The sequence below is a fragment of the Hippichthys cyanospilos genome, chromosome 9 (genome assembly GCF_059441005.1).
Source record: "Hippichthys cyanospilos isolate Australia breed blue-spotted pipefish chromosome 9, RoL_Hcya_1.0, whole genome shotgun sequence".
NCBI lineage: Eukaryota > Metazoa > Chordata > Actinopteri > Syngnathiformes > Syngnathidae > Hippichthys > Hippichthys cyanospilos.
Genome location: NC_142377.1, coordinates 11747318 through 11765104, shown reverse-complemented (window position 1 = coordinate 11765104; position 17787 = coordinate 11747318).

Sequence of the window (17787 nt, the reverse complement as noted above, 5' to 3'; positions counted from 1 at the left end):
ACACACACACACACACACACACACACAAATAAAAACCTACAAAATTGGAGACTGCTATACGCCATACGTCATGAAAAAAAAAGCCAAAAGGAACAAAAGGTTTTGTCTGAGGAGAGCTAGTAGATTCTGATTCGCAAATCAAAATGATAATTTTAATGTTCGTTATCAGAAGTTCCACATGGGTCATTCAGCATTGTAACAAACTCGAGGTTTCAGATACGTGACAACACACCAGCGCCATCCCCCATGCCATGAGGCTCTTCAACTCCACCCGGGGCAGTAAAAGCTCACATTAAACTCAAAACCTCATACTCTGCACTGCACTATTCACTTTATACAAGCACCTTAATTATACTTGCACTAGACTCCAACGATTCACACTATTCTGTTTACACTGTTAACAAGCACCTTAAGTATACTTCTGTACTGGACTTATGTGTATCTTGTGTATTTTATTTCTCATATTTTATATCTCGACTTGAGGATACTGCTGGAAATGTGAATTTCCCTACGGGGATGAATAAAGTATCTATCTATCTATCTATCTATCTATCTATCTATCTATCTATCTATCTATCTATCTCAAGGCAAACAAATGAATTGCATTTATATTGTCAACAGCTGAATTTAAAGAGTTTGGGAGCCTTTTTCTGGGCTTGGAACATATTAGGCTATTTACATGTAAAAAAAAAAAAAGCCACTACTTGTGAAAAATCAACATTATAAAATGACTTCTGGAACAAATTAATTTTGCAAGTAGAGGTACCACTGTACAATTAATTACTGCTGACTAAATTGACAAATGGGTCAGGTTGTGTACGTCACATGACTTCCCTAGTAAAAAGCTTAGCCCAGATTAGTCGATAAGAGGGCACGTGAAAAATGATTTTCAGTCGACAGCAAGTGGAAAAGCTAGTTTTTAAAGATATTAGTACGATATAATAGTACGAGAAAAATGTTATCAAATTAATTCTACAAAACAATAAATATGACTAACATCTGGTTATAAGTGTATGACGAATTCAAATGCCAAAATATCAGTTGCTTTTAGAGTAAGTCAATGTTTTATGATGGTATGGACTACGAAACATATTCGGACAAATAAGTTATCCAAATCATATCTTGACTGTCCTCACGAAGCACATTATGGTCACGTACAAGGCTGTGATTACACCGGTGAGGCAATTTTATTTGCATTTCTGCTTAAAAAAAACCCAAAACGGAATCATTACCGAAATGTATCCAGCTTTGCCGTTCACTTAAATGATTCCAGCAGCTCAGCAGTTCTATCTGCTGCTCCCACAGATTTTTTTGTGGGCTTTATGTTGACAGATCTAATTAGAGACAAGGTTCAGGCCTAAGCCCCTGATGAAGTGGGAGACGGTTTCCGCACGCTGCTTATGTAAGCGCACGGTACACCAAGCTCCCTTCTTGCCATTTTCCTCTTGTGATCCGGCGTCATGACGAGCACGTATAAAGTCAATCAATACGCGGCAGGGTGCGAGGCACGGCTGTCAGTCGGATCTCAGCGGGTGACGTATTATACATGCAAACATCATTGTGTGGAAGGGGGCATTCCTCTCACCACTGCGGCGCACTTTAAAAAGCTCGCATGAGTTCAAACAAGAGTTTAAGGCGCACATCGCACCATCTTGACACATACCTCACCCACTTTTGAGCTACAAGGCTGAACTTGGAGTTCTTCTGGTGGCGAGCCGCACTTCTGAGGGTCGTTTCCTGAGGCATCAGCTTCCAAAACAATAACAGGATAAGACCTCCTGCGGCGCTTCTAGGTAGTTTACTATTAACCGCTTTGATCGCACTCATGGATGGATACGACTTCAATATGGCATACATTATTTTGGCTGCAGTGTCTTATGGGAACTTATTTGAGAATTCCTTCAGTAGTCTTGAAATCCAACTTGAAGTCCGTGTACAATACTATACAGGTGTGCCCAAAAAAATAATTGAGAAAAGAATCAAAATTCTCACGTGATTCAGAATCAATTTAAAATTCACAATTTAAAAATCACATTCATTTACAGCTCCAGTGTAGCTGGGGTATGTAAGAAATGGAAACATTTGGCCCACACTTTTGGTTCATTGTGGCAATGAATCCCGACGTTGCAATCAGAGATGACGCAACACAAATTGGAATTTTCCACAATCACAAAGGTGTTGGTATAGAAGCCACTATATTGTGCTTATCAAACTTTACAACCAGCAAACTACATTCTACTTCCTGTTTCCTTTATTGCTATGATAAGTCCAGCTACCACCAAAATGAACTTGAATGTAGCATAGTGGCATAACGTGATTGCTGAGCTAAAAAAAAACAAACAAAAAAAAACATTATCAACATTTTAATTAGGGATAGTTTACCTTGCAAAAGTAATTTATTTACTTGACAGTACATGTTACTGTTTTTAAAAGAATCTCTAGGTTAAATTACCAGTCATTACATTTGGCAGATACCGAGTACCCTACTTAACATGAAAATGAAAACTGACTGGAAAAAAAACAAAATTTTTGCTTCAATGAAAAATAAAATAAAATAAAATGATTATTTTGATTAAAAGAAAATAAGACTTTAGGATTTCACATGAAAATACATTTTGAGACTTAATAAAATACATTTTTATTCATTAAATTAAATTGTCACTATCACACATTTACGAATGTAATACTTTCAAAATAACTAGAGATGTCAAATTAATCTAATCAAAATCTAATTATACTAACTGATTATCAAATTAATCAACAAAAATTTTAAGAATTGAGCCCATTTTAAAATGAAAATTGTTCAAACATTTTGTCAGCCTCTCAATACCCAGTATTCCTTCATTTTTGTAGTCATCGATTATTTGCGTTTAATAAAACATTTGCAAACACGAGTGACTACAGCATAAATCCTTCTTGTGTTACATTAGTTAGTTATTATTTGGCTGGTTTTTTTTTTATTACAGTTGAACTCCTCTACAACAAAATCATGTTTGCGGACAGAAATTTTTCACAATACGGGACTTTTTACTGTAGCAAATCTATGTCTCAGATGTAAACATAAAAAAAATGTGTTGTGCTATAATGCTTACCATCAATTTTCTTGCATAATGTCTTTCACTTTTCTTCATCCAGCTTTAATCTTTAACATGTTATCCGATTATTTGATTGGATGATCAGTAGAATAACCGCTTCCAAAAATGGTCAAGAGGGACAAAGATATTTTGCACACTATCCAGACTTTATTCTTTTAAAATTCTGTCCCCATATTTCAAAATATCTTTAACTTTGTCATGTCTCCTGTTCACCTTCTTTTTCTGTTTTTGTAGTAGAGGCTGTTTGTCCTCCCTTGATGAGGGGGGCGGAGTCATCGGCCGCACACCTGATGCTCATCTGCCATCTAAAGGCTTTTTGTATTTTGTGACGCATGCTGTGCACCCTTGAGTATTAAACTCTTTGGGACAGTTCCCGATCTTGTTGGTCTGCTTGGTGTCCACGATCCATTCGGCTCCTTGGTTACCACGTGACAAACTTCGATTTAAACGAAGCTGTACAAAGTTAATTGATTTCCTTGTAATGTTACAGTTCCCTAATTCGACAACTATCTCCATCATACTCATTTCGTTTTTTTCAATCAGGCACTTAACACGTTTTTCTTGACTTGCTAATGATGGTAATGAAAAAGTAGCTCGGAGTCAAGTGCATGACATTTTAATGGCCACTGAAATGAGCAAAGGGCTCATTTGATAAATACTCCCATCAGTGATTCATCTGTTGTTTGCTTACACAAAAATGCCTATGTTGGCATTTCAATCCATCTAACATAAAAGGTAATGGTTTTGTCCTTGGGTCGCGCAAACTCACCATGGTTACAGCCAGTTTTTGTGAAAACTGGCTCAGTTTCCTGAGAAACGCGCCAAAACCTTTACAGTCTCCTCTGCGGTAGTAAGACTTGTATCAACACTGCCAAAAACATGAACTGCTTACTTATGGAAAAAAAAAAAAAAAAGAGTGACTACAAGTTTGATGGTGAAACATGAATCCATTGATCCATTTTCTGTACTTTTTATCCTGTACAGGATTACAGGGAGCTGGAGGCTTTTCCAGCTGATTTGGGGCAAAAGGTACACTAAACCCTGGACTGGTCGTCAGCCAATCACAGAGCAAATACTACAGGCAAACAAGCGATATGGAAAGTCGCAGTGACTTGCTGGAGTGGCGCTGGCGTTTCCAGGGCGCTCTTCAGTCAAGGACATCAGAGCTCAGCAGCTATAAATTAAGATTCCCCGTGCAACATTATTCAGAGCACGCTGTGGCTACGGGACGCAAGGAGTCACCTTCCGGTCCACTTTCCGAGAGCCCGTGGATGTCAAAACTCGCAACGCTCACAAATCAAGCTCCCTCGCATCTCAGCGTTCGCTGGCATTTAAAGCAGCGTGCCGTGCGGCGACAGTGTACACGCTGTTGTTGCATTTAACATGCACTTAACACCAAGCAAACAGTGGGCATGGATATGATGCTAATAAATTTTACTGCCTAGCAACAGCATGAAACAAAAACATGAAATATGATCAAGTGTCACCTAGACACTAAAATCATTTGTTTTAAAGTTAATAATGTTCACGTCAGAGCTATTCATTCGATTATTTATCGCGGTTGTAAAATTGCTCCGTGTCATACCGAGAAGGATAGCTAAAATGATCGCGACTATGAATCCCAGAGACATATTTTTGTGTTTTATTTAAGGGTACGGACACATTAACTTTGAAAGCCATAATTTGTGTTTAAACAGGTGCTCATCAAAAAATATGAATATCATGAAAATGTTGATAGATTTTAGAAATGCAGTTCAAAAAGTGAAATGTGTAATGCACACTCATGCCACGCAGTCTTAGAGATTTCAAGTGTTAATTCATTTTAATTTCTATGATTATATCTGAAAAATCATTAAAACAATGACCATATTAGTTGAATTAAAAATGAAAAAACAAAACAAAAAACGTTTTCTAACATGATTCAAAAATTGTTTTTTTTAAATAATAAATAAGGTAAACTAACAAATAGAGATACATATTGATATTTACAGGTGTTATATAATTGGCTGTAGTTATTGTAAATAAAAGAAAAAAATGGCTCCAAAACTGTATTACATGTACACAGTACTGAACATTTAATTTTTATCCTTAAAATAAAGTACATTACATCCCCATAAAAAAAAATAAAAAATTAAAAAAATCAAATGTGGCCCTTGAGCATTACGGTTTACCCAGAATTTACACCGAACTCATAGCAGCACCCAAATAATCTATTGTCTCCTTTGATTGATAGAAAAATGTGGGGCCCCTGTCGCTTTTAAAAGGTCTTATGAGTCAAATAAAAGGACCATAAAGGAGGAGAGAAATATAGTCCTTTCAAGCTGGATCTAGCATCTAATCAGCACACTCTCAGACATTGCTAGTGCCAGCGAGCATCTCTCGCTCCATTAACTTCATATAGTGCAGTTAACTGCTGGTCATTGGACACTTTGTACCTCTGAGCGTGCTGATGTGGGAACTGAGCTCCGTTTTGTGTTCACTTTAAGGCAGTCGTAATGTCTGACTCGTGTACATAAATATTATACGAAACGTTTGTGACTTGTAATTTAAACTCATCTTAGGAGCGCATTCGACTATGGCCAAATTGTTACAGAAATGTGGGCTGGGTTGTTGTATTTGTATTTTGTGATTTTGTACCGGTTTTTCCATGTTCTATTACTTTTTTAGGATTAGCTATTGTAAACATAAGTGACTAAATGGACCATTTATGGTCATTTCACCCGTCATTCTTCTTGATATATGTCAACTTCTATAGATTGATAGCAAGCCCGCATTATTTAGACATTTGCAGTTATTAACGCGCATCGACAGACTTTTTTTTCTGTCTGAGTTTGAAATGTCAGGCTGCATTGAAATGCACCATGCGCACTGCATACATAGTTAGCAGCAAGCGCTAACACTGGAGATTTGAGCCGTATCACGCAATGACAGCGTAACTCATTAGCGGTTACTTATCGTCCTTCATCAGCAATTAAAAATGATTATTTTAATGGTAGTGTGTTGCTTTTGGTTGCTCTGTGGCATGACGAAATATAGCACTAATGAAAACAAAATAGCGAGAACTCAAGCTAGCCACTCAGCTAACACATTTATGAAGGCCGAATTCAAAATCAAACACAATTACGGCTATTGCATTTTCATTTATGTTTTTTTTTAAGTTGGCTTTTGCAACACACAGTTGGCATTCGACGTGAAGTTTTTCCTCTTCCTGTGTAGGTGTTTTCTTTTCTTTTTGCCCACCCGTAGTCCCAGGAAAGACGTGGCCAAAAATTAGGTGCGTCCCTAATTAATAGCATTTCAAAGAACTTCAAAATACGCCTTAGACATGCTATGTAATGTGTACGTGATGAAACGAAACTAAAGCCATTGCTTTCTGTGGATGTAAAACGCTGTATTTAGGCTACGTGAGAATTGTCATTCAGTAATCTTCAATCATGCACTTCCTGTTTTCAGTCTTGTTCAGCCATATTTGTGTCAAATTAGTGTGCCACAATCTATCGGCCAAAAGTGGAATTATACCCAAAATAAACAAGAAGCAGAACAAAAGAGTTATGAACTGTGTAAATATAAGATGAAATAGCGATTCCATAATTGAGTAGGGATTACCGCACACAAAATATTAGTCAAGGCACAAATTTTGATTGAGCTCCAACCTTGCCTGGCTCAGAGTGCTTCTGTCCTGTTTCATCGCATCAATCTCAATAAAAACCACAAAAGAATGACGAAGGAGTCCCTCAAGACAGATTTATATCAGTAAGTAGATGTCTCAGCTCATGTCTCGGGAATGTGCCAGCACATTTGGCAGGTTGGAGTTACTTTCTGAAAGGATCCTCAACAGTTCTCACTTGAAGCGTTCAATCACATCGGTCCAATTTATGACAACAGGAAATAGCCTTGCCCCGAACATCGTGTACCGTAATCGATGTGGCGACAAGTCAGGCACTTGTGTTTTCTTCAATCCCTTTTGTTTTTGTTGGATGCTAAAGATGTGTTCGATTTTGCAATTCTGTGATGCAAAAGAGCATTTGGTTGCACCCTCGCGTGAAAATCCAGCCCTTCAGAAGTTCAGGCCGTCTGTGCCGACACGGTCATCAAGAGCCATCCAGCCGAACTCAAAAGGGAATCAAATCAGTGGCTATAAATCCCCAGTACAATTTCACGTAATCCTCTTAGCGAGTAAAACTTCGCTAATTAGTCGGTGAGTTCTGTCGACCCGATGAGAGGACCGACTGAGGATTTTGCTCACACTGCATCGGTGGCAGCCTTCTAACGTTGTCCAAAAGGCACCAACGTCCGTTCTACTGCATCACTTTCCTGTAATGTGTAAAAATAATGAGCCTCGTCCTCAGATAATGATCAAACTGCAAAGTTGTAGAGCCTTTTGGAAATTAAAAAAAAGCATTAATTTAAATAGTAGAAAGAGAAATAACATAGAATTTGCTCCAGTAGTGCAGATATATGCCATGGTTAAGTTCACCTCTGTCTAAAACTTTCAATATGGCTTCCTAAACTATTTAATTCCTTTAAAATTTGGGTTTACAATCTATAAAAGTGTAAATGGCTGGTATTGGGCGGAAACTTCATCTTTACATAATCAGCACTTTTCAGGTTTTCATATTTCCTTTTTTATATCAGGACGAGCTGAATATTCCCCTTGAGGTCAATTATATATGTCATTCACATAAGTGTAGCACACCTTTTACACTGTGATGAGCTGCGCATTGACAGAATGTTTAGGATGAAATTGCCAGGTAAAAGGAGCGCTATTTGTAATAATCGTGAAACGTTCTATTTTTATGAGGCACCCGAGTGAGGACAAGCAGTTGAGAAGTTGGATGGATGGATTCAACCATATTTTCCAGAAAGGGCAGAAAGCAAAGCGGCCAAAGTAAAGGCAGCCATCGCGCTTCCAAACTTATGACTTCCCTCCAACAAGGCGGTTGAGTTACTGCCGGCGAACAACATCGCAAGCAGCTCTTACGTGCTAATGCATTCCCGGCCTGACTGTTACATTGAAGGCCTGCCCGCACCGCTCCTGTGGATGCCCTCGAGCAGGTGAGACAGCGCATGCCGGCAGACAGCGGGCTCCTTCCAAAGTGCTAGCTCACATCTTATGCTGTATTAACATACAAAATGTTTCACTGATAAATAGGGAAGTTAGAATTTAAAGCAGCTGATGGATGGAAATCTCTCCCAAACCACCTTTTTAGGATTCATTTTCATTTGAACAATATTTTCATCTTTTTTAACTGATTTTATTATTTTAATATTTGATTTATTTGGGGAATTGTTAACTCATTTTGCCAGCTATTTTTAGACACTTAATTTGAAAAAAACAAACAGTAAATAACCTAGGGCTGAGTGTTTTTTAAAGACGTATAAATATGTCATCGGGATTAAATAAATCAAACGATGTATCGTTAACTCATTCAATGCCAACCCATTATCAAACAAAACAAGTTAACTTGTTGATGGGAGTGAATGAATTTTACAGAGCAGCACTTAGGATTGTGTAACGATTTGTAAAAAAAAAAAAATATATATATATATATATATATATATATATATATATAGACACACAAAAATAAATAACAGACACTGGCAAGATGGTCAATTTGTGTGGGTGGCAAAATATGTATGGTGTGTAAACGGTGTGTTTATAAAAAGTCTACATACCGTACTACTGTTAAACTCTAAGGTTAAAAATGAAATATATGTTGATAAACTAACATTAATAATAGCTTTAACCATTTCAAAATGGTTAAATAATAAAAAATATGTTTCTTTGAAAGGGAAGCTGGAAGACACAAAGTATTAATAAGAGAAAAGATGTGGTAGCATAAGTGTGCACACCCCTCTCATATCTGTGATGTGGCTTTGTTCAGAATGCTGCTCGAAAAACCACATCATCCTTCTCACTATGTATGTAATATCAACAGCGACCAGAGGCGGCGCCAAAAAAACAAAGGTCAACCTTAAACGTATAAACTGTTAAACTAAATCATCTCCAAAACATGATTTCTGGTGCAGCCCACGTGGCCCGGTACCAGTTAATCTACGGACCGGTACCGATCCGCGGACCGGGGGTTGGGGACCGCTGGTCTAGGAGGCTTTTCCTCACATTTGTTTTTGATTTGTAGGTCACATTAATGGTGGAAAAAAACCTTTTGGGAATTAATTTTTTGATGCAACAATAACTAGCATGTGTGTAGACTATGTCAACTTTTGAAAGTTTCGTTCAAATGGCATCATGCCATTTTTTATCGGTTGTGGAGTGAACAATAATCACATTTTCTCTGTGAGCATAAAAATTAAAAAACAGCAGAAAATGTTTCATTATGTTGTCCAGTTCTCACCTATTATTATACCTTCATAATAAATAAATGATTGATGCCTGGTTTCAAGGTGTACTGACAGGACATAATTACTGCTGTCAAGTAGCAAACAAGTCCATTTATTGTATTTTGATTATTCTTTCTAAGTCCAGACATGCAAACCGTTTGCATGTCACAGAATGAACCCAATGTTCTGCTGAGGCAATAATGAGCCACTTGCATTTTGTCAGGCGGAACTCAGTAAGAATGCTCATTCACCCCCCTCACCACAAATTTCATAAAAATACACAAAACAGGCCTTGAACATGTTATTTGTACATTCTACAAGGACACGATTATAACATGTAATCAAATCTAAAGTGATATTGCGTGTGTTTTTATAATAAGTAAAATGACAAAAATGATGAATTTTCTCACTGAATTTCAAGCCAAAGAATATTATCATTCATTTTTCTTTCTCAAGATGGTAAAGTCAAGATGTTCCTGCTGATTATTGAGCATTTTCCTTAGTGAATCTCAGAGGGCCTTTGACTTTACAAGGGACGGGGTGACACTCATTGATTGGCCAGTTTACATTGGCATGCAAAAAAATGGCAACCCTTTTTTTGTTGCAGGAGGGGCAAACATTAACAGGGTGATTAGTGCAGGATTTAACTGCAGCAAGGAACTATCGAATCAGAATCCAGCAAACAGATGCTACAGCCAATAGAACATCGTAAGCAGCCTGGATGAAGAAACTTCTATGTGATGAGTTTTTTTAACATCAGGCTTATGTCTCAGAAAATGACTAGGATATACAATATATACAATAGAAATAGTTATTCATATAAATTACAGCAGTTTCAATGTTGGCAAGTTGAAATTCCCGGTTTTGAAAAGTTTTGGCACATTCCTCTTTCAAACGTCCATAGCAACCAGGCGAAAAGATATTAACCCGAATTTTTCAGGAAGCGTGAAATGACCACTCGCAACTAAATTGCAGTACTTAAAAGTTTGTCCAAATATGCGCAACTTGCATTAATGCACGGGAAGAAAGGATTTGCAATGAAAGACACTATCTTTTCAACTTTAGGTTTCATATTTCATTCCTCATAATTGATTTCCATTTCATTTCCCTGGTGGGAGGGGCACGCTCATTATCATGTAACTTTATGGGCTAAATCGTAGTAAATGAGAACGCTGATTCTTATTTGAATGGATTTTTTGGCACACCTCTAGGAATCACAAACACAAAGTTTGAACTGCAATATCCCAAATTCTCCAACATTGTAAGCATAGCATTTTCTTCATAGACCATAAACCTTACTTGGACCATAGAAAGAGAGAGAAAGCAGGCGACTTCCTATTCAGACCACGTCTCTCAGCATCTTGGCACAAAGCCTGAAATTGAATCATGTCACAGAAGAAGAAGTCTAGGTTTGGTTCATCTTCATGCCTTTCAGCACACCACACTTTTTACAGATGACCTCTGTTCTCAGCTCGAGAGAATCTGGAATGCACTGAAGGAGTAGAAGAATAGGTTTTGCACAAGATCAATTATCCATCCACTCATCAGTTTCCAATGCTGAAACGTGATTGTTGGTCTTCGGTCCGATTATTGTAAAGTAAATGATTGAGTACGGTGAAAACAGACGTGAACGGGAGATTAAGTGGTAGGCCACAGTAAAGAGCTCAGCAAAGATAATGCTTTTGACAACATGCTGAGCGCCGTCTCCAAGGAGCACTTTCAATCTAAGCTCCTCCATGACTCCGTAACAAAATGTTCGGAGTGCATTATGGCACTGTTATTTTTTCCATTCCATTCCTATTGGGCTATTTAATCGTCTTTATGGCAGAATATGCTAGGATGGAGCTCTATCAAACCAGCTCATTCTGATCCTTCTTCTTCTCTTCTAAAGGCATTGTTAGCGTAGAAGTTATAAAATCTATTTAATAAAAATGCCAGTAGAGTAGGAAACGCCGAACCAACCTTGGAAAAACAGCTCACGGGCATTATGAACATTTTTCTGTTCAGCAAGCCGAATTAATGTTAATGTTCTGCAAGATGGTCGCATGGCAACAAAGTGATGAATCTGTCCTGCACCCCGTAGGGTCATGAATGACGCCACTAGGTAATGTTCATTTATTGACACATTGGCGGGCAAGAAGAAGGCAAATCTGATCGGATCCACAATTAGGAGGGCTGCCTTGCTTCCTATGGCGCTGCTCGGAAATCATCAGCGTACGTGTCTAGATCCTCTGTACCCCGATTAGACACGGAAATCGTGGGGTTGAATTTAGGCAGACGAGAATGAGTAAAATGAGTGAAAACTTCAGTTAGATGCGCTTCAAAATTTTGGATTCTTCCCATAGAAATCAGTTGACTACTTGATGTACAAGAAACCACTACACCTGAGGAAAAACAACCAACTGGAGGCAGTAGATGTGACTGATAAAGTTTTCAACGATTTTCATGAGCATAATCAAAAACCCGTTGAAGAAAAAAAAAAAGCAATAAATACTTGGCTTATTATTAAGGTTCAAGGAAACTACAATTTCTTGTAGGCCGAAGGTGCGGCCAAAGATGCACATTTTATTTCCACAGATAATATTTTTCAGGCACAACTTTTCCAACCAACATAACTATTTGAACAAAAAAAGTGTTTTTTTCCCATTTATCCTCAAACATACATTCATTTAACTTCCTAGCCAAGCACTTGAAGTCCTCATAGACTGAGCTACAACAGGGCCCCCAAATTGCAGATTAAAGATAAGTGCGTCTCTGAAAGTAAAACTGCAGCATTGAATCTCTTCATCTCAACGTGTCAAAATGGCCCTTTGCTTGTTAAAATAATATTATGGCTAACAATCCGGGGACGGAAAATTGTAAGCTAACTCTCTTCTGTCTCCACATTTAACCTTATGAAACACAAGAAATGACATTGAATACACCTTGGAGCTGTTTCCCTGAATTACATCAGGAGTAATCCAATAAAACCGCAGCGGATTACATGTTCTCGGCTTTAAACGCTAGATATTTACAGTTCGTACATTTTTTGACGGCAATGTTATTTGCAGTAACGTTCATCTGGATGTTGAAAAAACAACAAAGCAGAACTAACTTGCATTTAAAAAAAAACACTGGACAAAATTGTTTTAGCAATGACCTGACCTCACATTAGGACCGTTTCGGTCTTGTGGGCTTTACTCTTTGTCAATTAATTCATATCCTTCCAGCACACACACACACACACACACATACACACACACATAAATATATTTTATATATATATATATATATATATATATATATATATATATATATATATATATATATATATATATATATATATATATATATATATATATATATATATATATATATATATAGTGGTGAAACTGAAATTTTTTCAGTTCTAAATGAAAGGATTCATGCGATTAATCTTTTATCAAAAAAGATCATCGGTTAATTTGATAACAGATTAATTGTCAATTAATCCAATAATTTCTGCGCCTCCAACAAACTTGTTTTTTGTTAGGCTGAAGGAGTGTTGTTTTGAAGAAAAAAAGAAGGTAAATTCAACACTCAAGGTGCACTTTTCCAAAAATTTGGACTCCCACAACTTTCGTGTTCCGCTGTACTTTAAATACAAGTGGATTGATGACTAGAACAAATCCCTGCAAGTGTTCCAGAATCACACTTCTACACTGAAAGCATATAAAGAAAAACCATCCAATTCCAGATTCAATTTAAAATCCTTGAAATTGCTTTGAGCCGAAGGGGAACCCGTGAGCGTCGGCGAAGTTTGGGGAGATGTAAGCGCAGCCTAATGTGCTAATGTTTTGCAGAAACTTTTTAGAGATAAAACTCAGAACAACTCAACTCCCTTTAAGGCAAATGTGATAATTTTCCGATTAAAAAAAAATTAAGTTTGAGTTGTACAAAAGTGTCTCACCCACCAGTGGCTTTCCATCAGGATGACGTTCCATTTCACAAATGTAAGAAAGACAGAGCCACTTTGCTGCCTTCTATGGTTCTGCGCAGAACGGAGCAGGCAGTGTTACCTCTAATTTAATAACCAGCTAATTGAACACAAATGGACCTTCCCTTTGAACAGTTGGAAAAATAAACTGAAAGTACTTATTCTTCCTAATTAAAATGATGATAAATGACAGAAGACAAAGGAGTTATTACATAACGTTGAAAATCCGATAAACAACTAAAGAGAGTCAGACAATGCTTCCAGAGAGAATACGTGCGGGATTTTTTTTGTTGCCCTTTGTTGGATGGCAAGAAATGATTTTCATAGTGAGTTAAAAAAAAAAAAAGCATGAATCAAAACGATGCAAAACAGAAGGAGACAAGCTGGGGATAAAAACAGACAATGCAAAATGCGTGAGAAATTTGCAAGATGAAATATGCCAGTATGTTTTTCCAAATACAAACTACGGGATGAGTTTGTATCTGAAAAGAGGGATACTATGTGCAGTAAAATTATCTTATAACAAAAAAATCATGCCCTGTAGTGACAAAAAAAAAAAAAACAACTTAAGGTTTATTTTCATTTGATCTTGAACATGCGTCATCAGATCATAAAGCTCACAATGGTAATCCTGCTGGTAAAACACCACGGGCTCGTTTGTAAATTTTTGTTGTTGATTTCTGAGCTAAAAGTAACAGCACGCTCTAAAAAATGTGTCCCTGCGGGTATTAAGTTACGTGTGCGAATTCTCTATTGATCTGAGAGGTTTGTGTGCGCCGGCTAGTCCTCACGGGGACATCAAAGCATCAAACAAGAGAAGCCATTAAGAAACGTGATTTGTGATCCAATTCGGGGAAGTTTTTCTTTTCCCGGGGCTGTAATTACATTTTGGACCCCCACTCCCCTCCAAAAAAAAAAAAAAAAATCAATAAAGTACACTAACTGCGAATAAATTGAGTGAGTTTGACTCGCATCAACATTACATATTGCCAGAATTAAGCTAACACCTCATAGGTCACATTTTGATGAATTTCCTTGATGAAAAATAGATGTCGGCTTGCAAATAGCCCCCAAGCCGTTGTTTGCACACCGCTGCCTTCCGGTGTGTTGATGAACCTTTAGAAAAGCAATTACAGCCTCATTTTTCTTTTTTCTTCTGATAGATATGACACGTTTAGCAGCTAAATGAGCTCTGGGCAGTTTGGCCGCCGGGTTGATGGGGAACGTCGGTGCGCAGCCATTTTCTGATGATCCGAACTGAACTATCACCCTTGTATGAGGTCACGAGTGTTCTGAAGCAGGTAGTTCTACTCGCATTAGACTTTCGTGGAAACAAGACGCACCCGAGCACTCCAATGTTAATGTATATGCACACATGTTATTGTTGTGAAAATACACATACATAATGGGGTGTTGTGTGTAGAATTTCAAGAAAAAAAATGATTTCAAATAAGTCATAATGGACAGAGCTACTCTGAAAAAAAACATTTCATGTCTATGCCGCCAGTGTCAATCAAAACGATACAACCCTCGTGTCCAATTAAACTGAGCAGGTGTCTACATAAGGAAAAACATGCATGTTTTCCACCAAAACCTGCGCCAACAGATTGACTCTCATTAAGTGTGCATATGTTAGCTCTTATTAAATCTTTTTAAATACACAATGATGTTGGGAGCGTGCGGCTCTCGAGAAACAATTAGCGAAACAGAAATGGTCCCATCTGGCATGCAGTTGTTTTGATGGAATGAATTATAAGGATCCAATCCAGTGTTTGGTTAAAACACATTTTAAGAAACTGTCAACCTTTTTTTAATTTTTTTTTTATTTGACTTCCTCTGAGGAGTCCATTTTGGGTATGGCGTCATTATCTGCGACAAGCTGAAATCAGGTGTGAGCAAAATTATAGTTAGTCCACCTAAGACCACATAAAGTAGCTGACAGGCCTGTAGGATTATTTAAGACAATTTAGAACTTTAGAATTTACAATTTAATACACGGCCGAACAAAGTTGCCGTTCCTACTGATCACTTTTGAACAAACCAGTCTGACTCAAATGTGCCATTTAAGCACATTAGGAATACTTATGGGATGAGATCTGTCTTGAGGAAAGTAGTTTCTACTTTTTCAAAACATAAAATAATATCCTGAATAAAATACTTTTTGTGTAGAAATCTGTAAACTTTGGACAAAAACTGAGTCGCTCAAGCATGGTTGTAGAATTTAATAAGTGAATATTAAGATGTTTTGTTTTTTTTTGTAGTAAAAACAACCTTTTTGAGATCTCCTGATGAACGTTGAGAGGAGTCAAACAAGTCAACAATGACCGGGCCAAAGTCGGCATGCTAAAATTTGTCGGATCCTTCCAAAATAATGTCAACCAAAATGTGTCAGGAAGCAGGAATGTAAGCAGATCCTTTGGATTTATATAACCCATCCTCTGATTATTATTATTGTCAACACTGTCTGGTGAAGTCAGGCAATCAGCGTTTGGCTCATGAAGGGAAATAAAATTTGCTTTATTTTAGCATATTACTATTTTGCATGATCTTAGTGCAATTGTTTGACATGATGTTGAAATTGTACATCAGTTCTTAAGTCGAGCTTTTTTCTTTTCTGTTTTTATTTTGAATCTCTTGGAACCTTTTTTTTTGTTCCCACTAATGTCAACAGGTAGGGGGATTGAGTTCTCAACTAAAACAAGATTTTGATCAGAATTTATTATGAGCCTGAAGCTCTCAAGCACCCTGGGCAACCTTGTAGACTTTAAGCCTTTAGCCATCATAATTGAGACTTTTGCTCCAACAATGAATCTTGATCACGTTGTGCTTTAATTACTTATCCCCAACAAGATGTTTTTCAGTGTTCAGACAAGATTAAGCCAATACCACTTGACCTATTGTAATAACCGCAGGTAGTAAGGTGGATGTGACGCCATTGAACACAAGTCCAAACTGTGACTACGCATTTTCCTCTATGCTATTATACTAAAAAAGGGGAGGGGAAGGAGAAAAAAAAAGGCCATCACACCTGTGCGGGGAATTTGAGAGAGACATGCCAAATAATTCCCACATAGTTATGAGCTTTACAAAGATGACAAAAGTCTTTCTGCGGGGCCACGTGTGAAAATGAGTTTCCTATTAAAAGCTTCAATCTCGAGGCCGTTACGTGGATGGAATGGTCGGTGTGGCGTCTTTCTGAAATGAGGTCGGAATCAGGAGCCGGTTGGGACACGAGCGCTGCTCCAAGCTGGAGCGCCATCCATGCTAAGTGGAAGAAAGGTAAACAGCGGCGCGGCGCGAAGGACAAGTCCAAGGAGTCAGGATCAGAGGAGGTGTAATGAGTAGCGGAGGCCTGGGTTCAGCTTTTTGTCAGTCGGCTTGTCTCTGCTCGGTCCGATGGGAGAGATAAGAGTGACTTTTGTGTCCGAGCTCCAGGCAAACTCTGTTTTCAATCAAGATTAAGTTCTCCTTTCCTCACTGACATCTACATAAACATCACATCTCCTCCACAAAGTGTGGACACACTTGCTTTGACCCGAGCGTTCCATCGGTATCGGATTGATTGAATTACTGTGACCTCAGTCGTTTTTCCATCAAAGGGGATGAAATCCAATTGAGAGTCTTTGTCAAGTTTGGGGGTGAGTCAACTCTCAGAGGTTGGCCCGAGGATAACTTAAACACGACAGAAATCCTTCATCTTGTTTAAGTGCCTTGTTGTAAGAGTAATCCATACCGGGTGAAATAGGTTCTAAAGGCATTTTTACCCAGCCATCTGGGTTGAGGGCCAGACCCAACATGTTGGGCCATGATTTTAATTCAACATAGGCTAAACAGTAATCTTCTCTTCCCTATATAATAGGTTTTAGGTTTTTCTTAGCTTTTTTTTCTCACCTAGTGAAGAGAAAGCACTGCTGACGATCTTTCTATTGTCACAACAGACTTCATTACACTCTCCAAATTTTGAGTAAAAAAGGGAAACAAAAAACAAGTTGGGTCACTTGGATCAATTTGACCCATGTTTTCATTACAGTATTCATTGTTGTAATCGTTTGGGTTAAGGGCTTAAACGAATAGCGCAAAACACACTTTTTTGTTGGGTTGAAGCGGTGATTATCAAATAGTAGGGCCTGGGAGGGTGCGGATGATCCCAACAAAAAGGCTTTGTTTTTGTCACGTGAAGTGTAATTGCAATAAAATAAGAATTTTCATCTTTTTCTTTTAGTTTCAGGCACTTTGATGCACTTGCTTTTTTTTCTGTTTTATACTAAGCTATAACCCGTATAAATGCTATAAAAACAATCAACAGTCGTCTAGGTATACTTATACCATTTTTATCAATAATAATCTTATTTATGGTCAGTGCATCGAGTGTGTGTGTGTGGATGTGTGTGAGTG